This window comes from Sceloporus undulatus, chromosome 3 (assembly GCF_019175285.1).
Source record: "Sceloporus undulatus isolate JIND9_A2432 ecotype Alabama chromosome 3, SceUnd_v1.1, whole genome shotgun sequence".
Taxonomy (NCBI): domain Eukaryota; kingdom Metazoa; phylum Chordata; class Lepidosauria; order Squamata; family Phrynosomatidae; genus Sceloporus; species Sceloporus undulatus.
The window spans coordinates 251,556,222-251,572,025 of NC_056524.1; positions in this window are offsets into that span (position 1 = coordinate 251,556,222).

Below are 15,804 nucleotides of genomic sequence, written 5' to 3' on the forward strand. Positions count from 1 at the left end.
CCTAACTAGGGCCCGATACAAACGGGTGCCTTGTGGCGCCCTTGGGCCAAAACTAGGGCTCAGGAGCACACAGCAACCACACTCTCCCAAGCCCTTGTTTGTGTGTACGGCGCCATTATTATGTAGCACCATCCACACAGTGTGCATATCGATGGCGTCACATGTGCACCGCATCCAAACAGCATGGCGCATGCATGACATTACTGCAACACCCCAGGGGGGACATGGCGCCTTGGTGACGTCTTGGCAAGGAGCTCCATTTCGGAGCTTTTTTTTCCTGCGGATTGTTGTTGTGGCCATATGGTTGCCATGACAACGATCTGGAGGAGAAATGGGTGGCCTCTGGCCGCCCCTTTCTCCTCATCTGTACCAGGCCTAGGATGCTCTTCTGGGTAGTTTTATAGCAATGCCTGTCTTTCAGTGACAGGAATGACAAGTTTTGATATTCATTTATTTTGCATTCCAGCAGCTATATGACCTGAGTGTGTAAAGTGAAAAGCAAAACTAGAGGGGCAGCCTTTCTTGTATTGGCAAGAAATCCCACAGTCTGGGAGTGATAACTCAAAACTCACTTGCCCCCACCAAACATGCCCATGACTGTGGTAATACCAAGGTCTTCCTTTCTGGAAAAGACTTAAAGATCAGGTTGTTTTGTACAGGATGCACTAACTATTAATGCTAAATCTTCTGAGGTGTTTTAGCCTCAGCTGATGTTCTAGGCCTGTGCCCAGAGCAAACCTAGTAATGGCAAAGAAGAAGGGGATTGTACTTCTAATCCATAAAAACAAACAAACAAACAAACAAAATTGCTACAGCTATATATATATCAGGTCAAGTTATAGGTTTTTATTAGTGATGAAAACTGGAGAAACTTCTCAATGATATTTGAAGAAATAAGTAAATGATAGTTACCTGGCTATCATCTTTGCTGTTGACAGCTGCTCAAGAACTGCAGCTTTATCGATCACTGCATTCCCATGTTATAATGACTGGTTCTGTCAAATTTCCACTTGTCACATGGTTGTTAAAAGCTCAGAATCCTTGGTAGGCAACCCTGTGGTTAGCTATACACCCACATACTCTCATTACTTACTTTGTGCTGTCTATCCAGTTTGTATCAAAGTTAAGTAATCAGCAAATATATACAGCACTTTCCTTCCAGCTACATTTGTCATTTCCATGAGGCACCATACAATGAAGAAAACTGACAATTGAGAGCAGGTATGTGAAAATATGTCAGTCTTGTTATACTCCTGCTTCTCTTTAGTATCCCACTGTCATCCTCATTCCATATTAGCTTTACATTGGTTTGGTGTGCATTTACTTTTCTCATAATGTACACTCATAGAATCACAGAATTGGAAGAGACCTCAAGGGCCATCCAGTCCAACCCCCTGCCATGCCGGGACACACAATGAAAGCACCCCTGACAGAGGGCCCTCCAGCCCCTCTTTAAAAATCTCCAAATAAGGAGACTACAGTATATTCTGAGGGAGTCTGTTCCACTGTCAAACAGCCCTTACTGTCAGGACATTCTTCCTAATTTTGAAGTGAAATCTCTTTTTCTGGAGCTTTCATCCATTGTTCCATGTCCTATTCTCTGGAGCAGCAGAAAACAAGTTTGCTCCATCCTCAATGTGACACCCCTTCAAATACTTAAATGGGACTATCATATCATTTCTTAACCATCTCTTCTCCAGGCTAAATATACCTAGCTCCCAGACCCTTCACCATTTTGGTTGTCCACCTCTGGTCACACTCCTGCTTGTCAAAATTCTTTTTGAATTGTGCCCAGAACTGGACACTGTATTCCAGGTGAGGTCTGTTTGAAAGAAAATCATGGGGGACCTTGTTAAAGGCCACTCTCCCTTGTATGTACACATTCTATACACATTTTTCATTGACTAAAATGTATATATGCATTTATGAACTGTACACATTTTTACTCTCTCAAGGAGGGACACCTTTTGCCTCCTTTTCTGAAGTGCTGACAAGTGTCAGCTATGGTGAGATAAATAATAATAAATAATAAATAAAAATTTTATTTATATACCGCCTTTCTACAAAATCAGGGCGGTGCACAACATTCCATAAAAATACAATACATAAAAAGAAAAATTATACATTCAAGTTAAAGTCACCCACCACTACTGCTGCCGCCCAGTATCTATTCCTATATTTTATGACTGTTATTCCCCTTTTCCCTCCCTCAGTTCTCTTTTCCCTTTCCTTTTTACACTCCTAGATTTTCCCCCTGCCTCCTGCTTTCTCCCCATCAGTGGCATCAGTGGCCTTCTAGTCTTCTTGTTGGGGAGGACCCTGATGTTCTGAAACTGCAGCGTTGAAGCCTCCCTCTTTGTTTCTTGTTTCACCAAGAAAGCCCTTTAGTTAAGACAACTCAAAAACAAACAAACCAACAAAGCAAAACAAAACACCAACAACAACTAGAGGGAAAGGGAGGCCAGACAGAAAACATGTCCAATAAAATAAGCATAATTAGAAGCAACACTACATGGAACATGGAACATGAGATGCATGAGCCAGGGAGAACTAGACATATAAAGAAGAAAATGGAATGCATGAATATAGCAATACTAGGAGTGAGCGAAATAAAATTGACAGAAATGGGTCACTTTGACTCTAGCCCTCTTCAAATGATGCACACCCTGACTTTTCCCCCAAAACACCATGATGCCATACACCACTCCACATGGCGCACAGTGTCATGGTGCTTGTCCAGTGCTGCATCCATACGATGCAGCACCAAAGGAGCTCTGTCAAGCTGCAACAGCACGGCTATGGTTCCCTTTCCAGGGTGCAAAAAGGAGCTGCTTTTTGTGTCTCCTTTTCATGCCCTGGAAAGATCAGATTGGAGCCACACCATGTGCTTGCCACGGGCCTGATCCAGCATGAAAAGAGATGGCTGCAAGCCTCTCAGACAACTATACAGTAATTTATTCAGGAAATGGGGAAAAAAAACCAAGAAGAAATGGGGTGGCTTTCATACTAAGGAAAGATATAGCTAAGGCACTCAAAGGATACAATTCGAAGTCAAACTGTATATTATCAGTAAGGCTTCAGGGTAAGCTTATAAGCACAATAATCCAGGTATATGCACCAACCACACATGCAGCTGAAGAAGATATTGAGAGATTGTGTGATGCAGTCCAGGAAGAAACTGACAACATACCATCACAAGATTTCAAACAAATCATTGGAGGCTTGAATGCTAAAGTTGACAACAAAGAAGAATAAAAAACAGTAGGAAGATTTGGATTAGGGACAAGAAATAAAATAGGAGAGCATCTGATAGAATTCTGTGAGGCCAATCATCTGTTCATTGCAAATACCTGCTTCGTACAACAACATGGGAGACTATACAACTGGACATCACCAGATGGTAAACACAAAAACCAGATAGACTACATAACTGGATGTAGAAGATGGAGAAACACTAACCTTGTGGTCAAAAGCAGACCAGGAACTGATTGTGGCACAGACTACAAACTGCTCGTAACAAAAATCAGAGTTAAGTTGAAGAAGAAAGCAAAAACCATAATTATACCAAAATATATCCTGACTAACATTTCAGATTGATTCAAGGGCAATGTAAGAAACAGATTTGAATGATTGAGTATAATTGACTGGGAACCTGGAGAACTATGGGCAGAAATCAAATACATAATTAAGGATGAATGCAAGAAAACACTAACAGTAGCCAAAAAGAAAGAAACAATGGATGACAGATGAAACACTTCATGCAATAAAAGAAAGAAGAAAAGCCAATGCAAAGAGAGACAGGAACAAAGCCTGAAGTATGAACACAACTGTCCAACATCTGACACAAAGGGATAAGGAGAAATACTACAATGAACAATGCAGAGAAATAGAAGACAACAACAAAAGGGAACAATGAGAGACCTCTATAAAAAAAAATCGGGAAATTAAAGCCAGGTTCAAACCCAGGGCAGGGATGCTCTATGGAGAAAAAAGGAACATAATGCAAGAACAAGAATAAATAAAAAGACGCTGGAGGCAATACACAAAGGAGTTATACAAAAGAGATGTGGAAATGAATGATATTTGAAATGAGGAGCCATATGAAGATGAACCCCAAATTCTAAGAAGTGAAGTGGAATCTGCAATAAAAGAAATGGGAAAAAGTAAATCACCGGAACAGTTGATACCCCAATTGAACTGCTACAATGCCTATAGACAGATGCAACTTTAATGCTAACTGAAATATGCCAGCAAATATAGAAAAAGCAGTGGCCAACAGACTTGAAACACTCGATATACATACAAATCCACAAGAAAGGAGACACAAAAGACTCTAGCAATAGCACCAATCTCACATGCAAGCAAAATAATGCTCAAAATTCTGCAGCACAAACTCCAACCGACATGGAAATAAAAATTCCAGAGGTGCAAGCAGGCTTCAGAAAAGGAAGGGACACTAGGAACCAAATTGCAAAAATACGATGGCTAATGGAATGCACCAAAGAATTCCAAAAAAGAATCAGCCTGTATTTCATAGACTACAACAAAACATTTGATTGTACAGTTCACACAAAAAAACTATAGATTGCACTCAAAGACATGGAGGTGCCACTACATCTGATAGTCCTTTTTAAAAATTTTAATGAAATTATACCAAAAAACCCAAAAACATACAATAAAAATAAATTCAGTGAAAAGAAGGTTAAACCCCTAAAAAACCATTCAGTTATAAAACGGTCTTTCAAACCTTTCATACTTTCAAGAACATCCCTTATATAAAGTCTTATATAGTTTAAATAGTTTGGAATAAGTCAGACTATAGTGACAATTTGGGGGATGAACAGTTATAAGGTTTGAATTGACAAAATCAGTAAATGGAAGGCATTTTTAGTCCTGATGAGGAATCTGTACCAAGGACAAGAGGCCACCATCAGAACAGATTTTGCGGAAACAGAGTGGTTCCCATTATAGGCAAAGGGGGGTCAGACAAGTCTGCATCCTATCACTGAACTAATTTATATACTGAAAATATCATAAGAAAAGCAGAATTAGAATCAGAAAAAGGCGGAATTAAGATAGGAAGAAGCAATATTAACAACTAAGATATGCGGACGACACCATGATATTAGCAGAAGACATTCAGGAATTGGAACCATTAATGAGGAAGGTCAAAGATGAAAGTGCAAAGGCAGGTCTGATGCTGAACATAACCCCCCCCCCAAAAAAAAATAATGACCACAGAAGTAATATACAAAATCAATCTAGGCAACGAGAACAGATCATCCGCATAAGGTAAGGGTCTGTTGTACTTAGGATACCATGGACAGCCAAGAAGACAAACAAATGGGTTCTTGAACAGATCAGACCAGGGCTCTCCTTGGAAGCAAAGATGATCAAATCTTACTTTGGCCACATAATGAGTAGTTACTGATCACTAGAAAAAAGCAATAATGCTAGGAAGACCACAAACCAGATGGATAGACTTGATCGGGGGGGTTATGGGCAAGGGCTTGCAGTATCTGTACAAGGCATTGGAAAATAGGGATTCTTGGAGATGTTTCATCCACAGGGTTGCCATGAGTTGGAACCGATTTGAGGGCAGCCAAAAACAACAACACATTTTTATATTACTTTTAAAATATATGCATGGTTTGAGCTGCATTTTTTTCCTTTGAAATTTTCCACAGGTTTTTCTGAAATACAAATTTCTGCATCAAAATGGCATCCATTCTTTAGCCAGTCTGAAGCAATGTAAAATAGATATTTGTGTCTGGAACTGCAAATGTAATTATTATTTTTTTATCTTTACTTGGGAGATATTTTCTGATATCTACTAAGATCCATGACTTCAGGGCATAGAAGATATGTCAGGAAAAATGGTCCTCCTATGGCTGGACAACAGGGGCAAAGAAAAAAGATTTTATCTTCAATATGGAATTGGTTTGTATGCACTATGGTCTTCTTTGTTTGATTCATAAAGTATTATCTTCAGTGTAATAAACACACATCCATGACCATGAGTGTAGAAGAAAAGCAACATGTAGGGTCAAAACATATGGTCCACATAGCTCCACTAAAGAGTAAGACATGGAGGACAAATGGTCCTCCAGGCACAAATTGAAGTGATAAGTTACAAAATAATAATCATTTCAGCCAAACCTGAATCCCTGACTCAGAAAAAGGGCCAACAGTCTTTAAATGTAAATCTTGGAGACTGACAATCCAAGATATCATTAGATCATTTGACTTTTTCTCCTCTTCTTCCTCTTTTAATAATGTATATTTTGTATTTCACTTTTTTCTTGATCATGATACTCAATGTGATTTACAAAAAATAATGCAAATACAGTTAAAAACACATTGAATGTATGTAGCAGTCCAGGCAAATTTTTGTTTTCTAAAATAAAAAATAAAAAAATGAGCACATGAGTTCACAACAGACGTAATTGGCCCTAACCTAATCTCTTTGGCACTGCTTACTAGATTATCATCTATTGTGAAACAGAAAGGTGCTGTCTTTGTTCATTTGACTATATTGCCCTCCATCCATCAGATATTATACCCTCACCTATACTTCAGAAAGTCAGGGGAAAGGCTCCTTTTAACTTCCAAAACAGCCACTGCCACATATAGGAAAGGTGCTTAGGTAGCACACCTTGTTCTGTACATTCTGACAAATTTAGTGCTGTTAGAACCCTGATAGACCATCAAGGATTGTAGAAACAAACAAAAAAGGAGTGAATATTGCCCACAGCCCATGTGTGATCAGGTGAATAAGCTCCTGATCTTGTAACACTTTTGGAGGAAAAGTTGAATTAAATTATAGAGTTGGCTGTATCTCTCCACTGAGATCCTGCAAGTTCTTGTTTCAGTGTGTTCATTTGTTGTGTATTGCAGATAGAGTGTATACTCCTAAGGGTATACAGGGATTATTTTATGGCTCCATGTTGTCAGTGATGCCAATGAAAGTTCAGTTTCAACCTTTGAAATATTTGTGATTTTCGGTTTCTTTAAAACTGCCCAATAAGTCATGGTGGCAGCATGCAAACCAACCTTCTTTCTTCAGCATGACCAGTTAATCCTGTACAGGATTCATCTATTTTCTGTTCATTAAACTAGTGTCTAAAGTACTGGGAATAAATGAATTTAAAAGGATTGGATTAGTGTCACTGATTTCTGTTGATCTGTGCAAACCACACAGAAGCAGATTAATGATCCATCTATTTTAGTATCCCACTGTCTTCTACTACTGCTGTTCTTTGAAGATTTATTCTTTGACCTGGAGACTCACCTGCACCTGTTTATTTTCCACTTTCTAGGAGCCTCCTTCTCTCTCTCTCTCTCTCTCTCTCTCTCTCTCTGTGTGTGTGTGTGTATGTGTGTGTTTTATTTTTAAAAAACATAACCAGTGCCACTTATTTTAGAAGGAAGAAACATTTGGAAAAAATCACTCATAAAATAATGGAATGATAGAACAACAGAGTTGGAAGAGACTACAAGGGTCATCCAGTTCAACACGCTGCCATGCAAGAATATACATTCAAAGTATTACCAACAGATGACCAACTAGTTTCTGCTTAAAATCCTCCAAAGAAGGAGACTCCACCACCCAGCCATTGTTGATTCGCCATGAGGAAAGACAACATGCTGGGAAAGTTTCTCATATTTTTTATTGTATTATTTTCTTTCATTTCCCATCTTTTCTTGAATATACACATCCTATAATATGATTTAAAAAAATACTCATTAAAACAAACAAACAAACAAAAGTACTACTAAAATATAATCAAACTTGTCACCATTTTAAAACAAGGATCAAATTGAAAACATTGTTGGTTGGTTGTTTATAAACACACACACAATGTTGGAGTGACAAATGGTATCATACGATGCAACTTTATATTTCTTAGCCAAAAGTGACTGGATGAAAAACTTAAAATAGTTAAGCAATTAAATCTGGTGCCTACTGTTCAGATTGTCTTTTTTGCTATTGGTCTGCCATATTCAGAATCTTTATCCACTATTATTCTTTTACTGATATGTAAAAAATGTTATTTTTTTTCTTTTATGATTTAAATGCTTGACAAAATGTCATGTTACTGTGTTGATAATAAAATATAGTGATCCTATCTCTAAAAAGAAAGGAGCAAAGGGGTAGTGAAGGAGAAAAGTTGCAAAGTGAACATAAAATGTCAGCGTGCTAGAACCATGTAGAACTGTATGAATTTGTGCTTTATTCACTTTTCCAAGGCTGTAGTTGGACACAATGTGGCTCTGGTGTAAGCCAGGAAAAACATAGATATGACACTAAATCTGGCAGACATGGTTTCCACTTCCTCACCTTCATATGTTTTGGTTACATTAGCATATTGTTATGCAAATGAAAGTTGTGGTCAGTTTAAACCCCAACCTGTGTGGCTGGCTTTTTCCTCAGTATAATGTACTCAAGTGAGTTCTGACCCAAATTCAGTAATCCTCTACTTAACAAGTGGGTCCATTGAAAACCGCACCAGGGAAACACCAGATGCGGGCATTAACAGTATTATACTATCTGCTGACCTGGCTAATTTAAATAAAATTGTTTGTGCTCTCCCTGATAGAAGATGGAATTTATAGGAGGACACTGAAAGACATGGGAGGACAATGAAAGAGGTCACCTCTTCAAATAATCAGTATATGAGCAAATTGGCATGACAACTGAATGCAGCTAGGCCTGGTTGGACTATATTCCTCCGTAAAATGAGAACTTTCTGGCAAAAACACGACTTAGTTGACTCTCTAATGTTAAAGTATTACCTTCTACTATCTTTATGGCCTCTTAACACAGACATATATTTCAGTCTTTTGAATTTACTTGTATGAATTGGTTGGATATACTTTAATTTAAATAAGTTTTAATCCTTTCCACAGGTTAATTTATTTTTTAAAGACTGAAATAAGGAACATTCTATTTCAGAACATTCACCTATATCTCCCAGTCATTTATTCTTTTTCAAGTCTCTTCTCTACTTCCAATGATGAAAAACAATTATCTATTTTTTTCTCTATGGATACACAGTCTTATATATTTTGTCGCTTTTTGCATTTTAACCAGTATGCCTATTTGCATAAAATATTTGCTACTGTGTGAACCTTCGTATAATCCTTTCACTTCATCCCAGATTTGTCTTCTTTGTCTTATTTAAATATACTTATGCAAATTGTTTTGCTTTAGTTAAAGAACTGTAAAGATGAGTTAGAGTACTGTGGGCCAAGTCATCAATACCAGTAATGTAAAAATATTTCTTTGCTGATGAATGTTCCACAATGTTAACTTGGTATTACAAAGCAAAAATAATTGGGGAAAGGCTGCAATTTGATATACACCCACAACCTACAACTGACTTGGTTTGGCAAGCACTTTCCCACTTTTCAGCTACTTTTAAAATGTCCCAATTTCCTCTTCCTCCTCTCACTTTTCTCTTTTTTCCTCAGCTTACTTCACTTGCTGCAAACTGAATTTCAAGTGGAAAAGCAGTTTGTATTCACGTAACTCAGCAGTGGGAAGTGGAGAGAAGAGGACAGAATCTTGCCCTTCCAAGTAGGATGAAGCATAAGCAAAATGTTCTTCCTTATTATTAACTTGTGTCATCTTCACCGCAATCTGACATTTCTTGGCCACATGTGTTCCAATTTTCATCTATGAAAATGTTAGAGGGTAGGTATACTTACTTGGGAGTAAAATACTCTGTAGGACTTACTTCCATATGGGTCTAGATATAATTTTGCTAAAAGAAAGTGGTCAGAATCATTTTTGAAAACATGATGAAAGCATTAAGGAAATATAAAGCCATTGCAAAAGGAGATTAAACCACTGAAAAAGGATCAAGTCCCAAATGTTAGTCCCTGAAAGAAGGAACTAGAATAAAGGAAATTTACACAAGTTACCTGTGAGGAATGGCGGCCTCAGTTCCCAACAATCAGAAGAACATCTTAGTGTGATTAAAACAAAAGACTTTATTCCAGGAATTGAGACAGACGTTTTCCCAGCCAGAGTTGTGTCAGCAATGGAAATTTTCCCCTCAACCACAAGTTAAAAGTTACCCTCATCTAGCCCCGATTGCTCCCCTTCAATCCAGATCAAAGTAGCATTTCATGTTCCCTTTTCCTCTTCTTGTATTATCATTAAATCTTGCTAAAAGAAGAAAAATGTCCCTAGTTTACAGCCCAGATCCTTTGCAGGAAGAATGGACATTTGCCCCTCCCATTTTTCCCAGCCTTAGATTCTAGCATGATTAATATACCCTCTCAATAAATCGGCATATATTATTACAGTGCTATATCATCATATCATTATTGTATCATATCATCATGACATAACCATGCCTATAGGTCTGACATGACTAAGTTTCCATTAGTGTAATTGATATACTTTCATTGTGACACATCATTGGATTTATTCCATTTTTTTTATTTTATTTTTTTTTGGGTATCTTTAGTCTGTATTTTCTAGGCATTTCTCCCATTCAAGTATTCATAGTGCATATTCTCTCTGCTATTGTTTTGATGTTGTTGCTGCTGTTTTGCATAAAGTATAAATTCAAAACAAATGCAGACACATTACACCTGAGCAAAACTTTAAAATGTTTAAAGCTCAGCCAGATCATGCTGACAATTACATGCCCTCCAGGAATCCTGGGACTTGACGTATTATATAGTTGTCTTCTTTTGGAGTGTGTAGGTGGGTGGGGCCACATTGTGCTGATGAATTAGAATGCCACTTTCATTGTGGCTCATGAATTTGGTTGACCTTGGGGTGGGGACAGAGGAAAAGGAAAAATAGCAGAGGTAAGCAGTGACGTGAAGAAAAAATCTGCCAGGCCCTTTCTGCAGTCTTTTTGCAGTAGGCTCCATTTGTCTGTATGGATGAATGACATTTTTCTTTGTTTTAAAAATTAAGAATTTATCAACCCCCCCCCCCAAAAAAAAACTTCATAAATGAGGCAGCAAATGGCATGCACAGCCGCACAGCGAGCACGAGACCCATGGATATATGTGCTCAAGCCATACATTTTTTGCTTTATGGGTGGGGGGGGGGTCTGGATGGACCCAGTGTAAAGCAAGGGCCCACTGTAATTTTAGAAACTTGAATGCGGGAGAAAGCCCAAACACCATAAAACTAGGGACAAGTGAACCTGTCAGTTTCAGTTTACGGGTGAACTAGATTCATGTTTTTGCCATGTTTTGCAGAGGTGCTCCCCAGTGTGAGCCACACTTCACAATTTCTGGGCACATTCAAAATAGTCATGACTTCTAAGCCCCACATGCCTTGAGTCCAGACTATCTGAACAACTGTATCTCCCCATAACAAGCCAGCAAGATCATTAAGGGAAGGCTTTCTTGGTTCCATCATCACACACGGCTCACTTGATGCGGACATAAGAAGAGCCTTCTCAGTGGCTTTCCTAGGGATGTAAAGAATATTCTCCAAAATTCGAAATTAGTAGAAATGTCTATCGAAAATTCAAAGCATTTTAAGGAAGAAATTCTGTTCACTTCTCGATCATGAGTAAGAATTTTGATTTTAAATCACTTCCAATGAAGAGAGAGAAGAAAACTTTCAGCTGACAAATTCGACTACGGGATTTGGGTATTATCGTAAGAAAAGCTACCATTCATCCAAAAGAGAAGAAGGGGCAGGGTGGGGTGCAATGGCAGGAATTCTGCCATGATGGATAAAACCTAGCATTCAAAGGGATCCAAGAGGTCATCCAACCCCCCCCCCCCTTCTACCATGAAGAATACCTAGGAGTTGAAGTTGAACTGAGAGCTGTGACTGCCCAAGGTCAGCCATGAATTTCTATGGTGAACTGGGAGGCTAGAGTACTGATCCCAGCTCAGCATGTAAATCACAGGTTGACATTGGGTAAGTACACATCTCTCATTCATGGATATTCGGCACTCTCCTTGCCAATTATATTATTATTATTATTATTATTATTATTATTGCATGACCTTAGCATCACCAGGGAGAGGTGCAGAGTTGAGTTGAAGCTGAGAGCATGTGACTTGCCCAAGGTCAGCCAGTGAATTCATGGTGAACTGGGAGGCGAAGTCCTGATCCCAGCTCAGCCATGAAATCCGGTGGCATTGGGTAAGTCACACTCTCTCACTCATGGATTTCTGCACTCCTCCTTGCCAATTATATTATTATATTATGCATGACCTTGGCATCACCATGGGAGAGTTGCAGAGTTGGAGTTGAAGCTGAGAGCATGTGACTTGCCCAAGGTCACAGTGAATTCTATGTGAACTGGGAGAATGAAGATCTACTGAACTTTTTCCCCTTCCCACTACCATTCCCTTCTGCTTTTGTCTCTTGTCTCTTTAGATTGGAAGCCTGAGGGCAGGGAATGTGCCAGACTTCCTTTGACATGGCAATTGAGTTTGAAATCAAAGTAATTAGTGTAATATATTGACTTGTCTTTTATTGTCATTCGAGAAATCTGTGAAAAATATTTCGCTAGCTGCTGGAAGGGAGAGAAGAATCACCTTTGGAAGGGGAACTTGTGGAATGAATATTTGTTTAAAGAAATGCCATCAAGTTCTCAATGAATGAGAAGAAAAACATGGGTTTCTCCATCACTAGCTATTCCCATCCTCTGTAACCCCTTCTGCAGGAGGTGAAGCTGGGACTCATTCCCACTTTTCTTTTGACAGTAGGCAAATGCTTTCTGTTTAAACAGCGTTTTTCAACAACCGCTAACAGGGAGGCTTCTTACTGGGGTGTGCATCTTGCATACTTTTAAATAATGTTTTTTTAAAAAAAAAATTTCATTGGGTTTTGATTTCTTTTGTGAGCCTCTTGTTCTTCTCCAGAAGAAGGTGACATATAAAATTAATAATTAATGGGGTGGAGGAATAATGTTTCTAGATCTCAAATGTCTACGATCCTCATGTACAGCATTCAAAGAATTGTGCATGTCCCAAACCTTCAAGATTATCTGATGTAACAAACATGTAAATGAAACCATTTTGGAACAGTTTTGCTATAGACCCAACTTAAATTCATCTCTTGAATATGTTATTAAAATGGATTGTTTGGGTGGGTTGAACAGCACTAACCTGTGCGGATGTAGCATATTTTTCTCCCCTGTTCTTTATTTCACAATGTTTATACAGTTAAAATAACTACCAAACATCTAATGTGTAGACTAACTGTTAAAGTCGAAGCCTTCATGGCTGGCATCCATGGTTTTTTTGTGGGGTTTTTTTTTTGGGGGGGACTGGGTGGCCATATTGTAGAAGATTTTGTTCCTGATTGTTTCGCCAGCATCTGTGGCTGGCATCTTCAGAGAATTCTAGCATGGAAGTGAGTGGGAACAACACACACACACAACACACACACACCACACTGTGTGAGCTTAGGTTGGGAGGAGTTATGTTAATGTTAATGTGTGCATCGTTCTGTTGTTGAATGGCAAGGCCCTTAAAGTTAGCACAGTTTGGTTACCATCTTGAAAAACACAAAAAACAAGGCCCGCAAATACAAATGAAAACCACCAAGAGTCAGGGGTTTTCCCAGCAGACAATGGATCTTTGTAGAGGCCTGTTGACCTCACTCGAATGGAGGACACTGGATTGCAAAAGAGGAGTCCCTATTGAGATCGTGGACTTTGAAAATCTCCCTATTGCCACATGGGCAGAAAGGGGAAGAGCCTGCCTGCAAAAGATATCCTCCCCCATCAAAATGTTTACTAAGGAAACACAACATGCAGGCATCGGCTAACATCTCCAATTGTTGTTTCCCCCCTCCCTCCTGTTTGTTTTGTAATATCTTGCCTGGAAGAGCCCATAAGCTTCAATAGCTTGCAACAGTATATGTTGCATTTCGGTTGGCAATAAGGTATCCTGATGGATTCTGTTAAAGGTTAGCTATGGAAGAACTGCTTCCTTCCATAGATTAGACTAGCTATCCCAAAATGCATTTAGTCTAGCACTCCAGGGTCTTATGCTGCACACAAGGAACATTAAATTGATATTAATGATGATTGACGTAGCTACTATTACAGGTAATAAAAGCCAGGAAAATAAGTTGCTGTTGACTATGAAAAATGGTGCCATATAATCAAGCTAATCTTGACTCATCAACAATAATGTGCTGGACTTTATACATTTATAGAACAGGACGTTGCATTGCCTGCATACACAAAAGGATGCAATGAGAGGGCTAGTACTGATAGCGAGTGTAACTTTGATTGATACTTCTTTATACACATTTTTGTCTACCAGGCTGTTGCGACACGGTGCTGCACTGGCTTAGGCTATGGCTCTCATAAACTGATAAAATATGTTCTGGTGGCAGAAGAACAGATTGGCTTTGGAGTCCAAAGGTTGTAGAACACCCATTAAAACCACTCTAGAAAAATGAAACTATTATTTATTCCTTTTTTGATGCAGGTCTTTGGTGGCCTCCTGTTACAAATTAGAAATCCCTAAGACTGCAATCCTTTATTCACCTGGACATAAGCAAAAAACCCAAATTCTGCATCCAGGAAGGAAGGCATTTTATGCCGCAGAGTTGCTTTTTCGTGTCAGATTCACATAGAACTAGCCGTATAAGGAAGGTATTTTATTTCCATTGTTACCCAAAGAATTGTAAACACATGCCCTCAAGTTTCAGTCACCTGCTGTGGTTTATGTTGTTGTGTGTTAAGGGATCAATTATCAGTGTGGTGTTGTGTGTGTTGTGTATTGCATTTTCAACTGATTGAAATTGGGCACCTAGCAAACACACACTCTGCGGATTTGCCTTCCTTTTGTGGACCGGGGGGGGGGGGGGGAGAGCCCAGTCACTTGATGTTTTGACTTCCCAGCACTCAAATGGTACACATTGCCTTAATGAGGGGAGAAAGGAAATGGGTAGTCATAGTGAGTGAAAAACCCATGTTTTCTCCCGGTCAGAGAAACCTTGAGGAGAATTTTTTTAAAAAATTTCTTCCCACAAAGCTCTCTTCCAAAGGTGATTTCTCTCTCCCTTCCAGCAGCCAGCGAAATATTTTCACAGATTTCTCTGAATGACAATAAAACAAGGCGATAATTACGCTAATTACTTTGCATTTCAAACTCAAATTACCATCCAAGAGGGAAGTTTGGCAGAGGTTTAAACAACATTCCTATGCTTAAAAACCCTGAAGGCACACACCACACAAAAGGGAAAAAAGCCCAGCCTCAACAAGAAAGCTAGAAGGGGACCCTCAAGGACCATCCAGTCCAACCTCCTTCTGCTATGAGGAATACATGGGATCACACTCTGCACCTCTCCCCATGCGGATGCCAAGGTCTAATAATAATAATAATAATAATAATAATAATAATAAAAAATAAAATAATAACTAGGCAGGAGAGTGCAGAATATCCACACACCACACTTATAGTGTTACTGCCAAAAGTGTGAAGCCGTATTAGATGTGTACATACACAGCTGTCTCGTGTGGTGTGTGTGTGTGTATGCTGCATGTAATATGAAGGTAAGCTGCCATGTAATATGCTTGCACAACAGGTCTTTTGTGGTGTGTGTATATATAATATATACACATACCATATACATATACAACACACCACACACACACACACACACACACAAACGTGTGGAGCAGCTGAAAGTGTAATGCTGCATGTATATGCTTACACCCACTTCTTTTGTGTGTTGTAAAATATACATACATACATACATAATACATATACATAGCACACAACGCATATAGTAATATAATATATATACAACACCACAACACTGTGGAGCTGCTGAAGAGTTAATGCTGC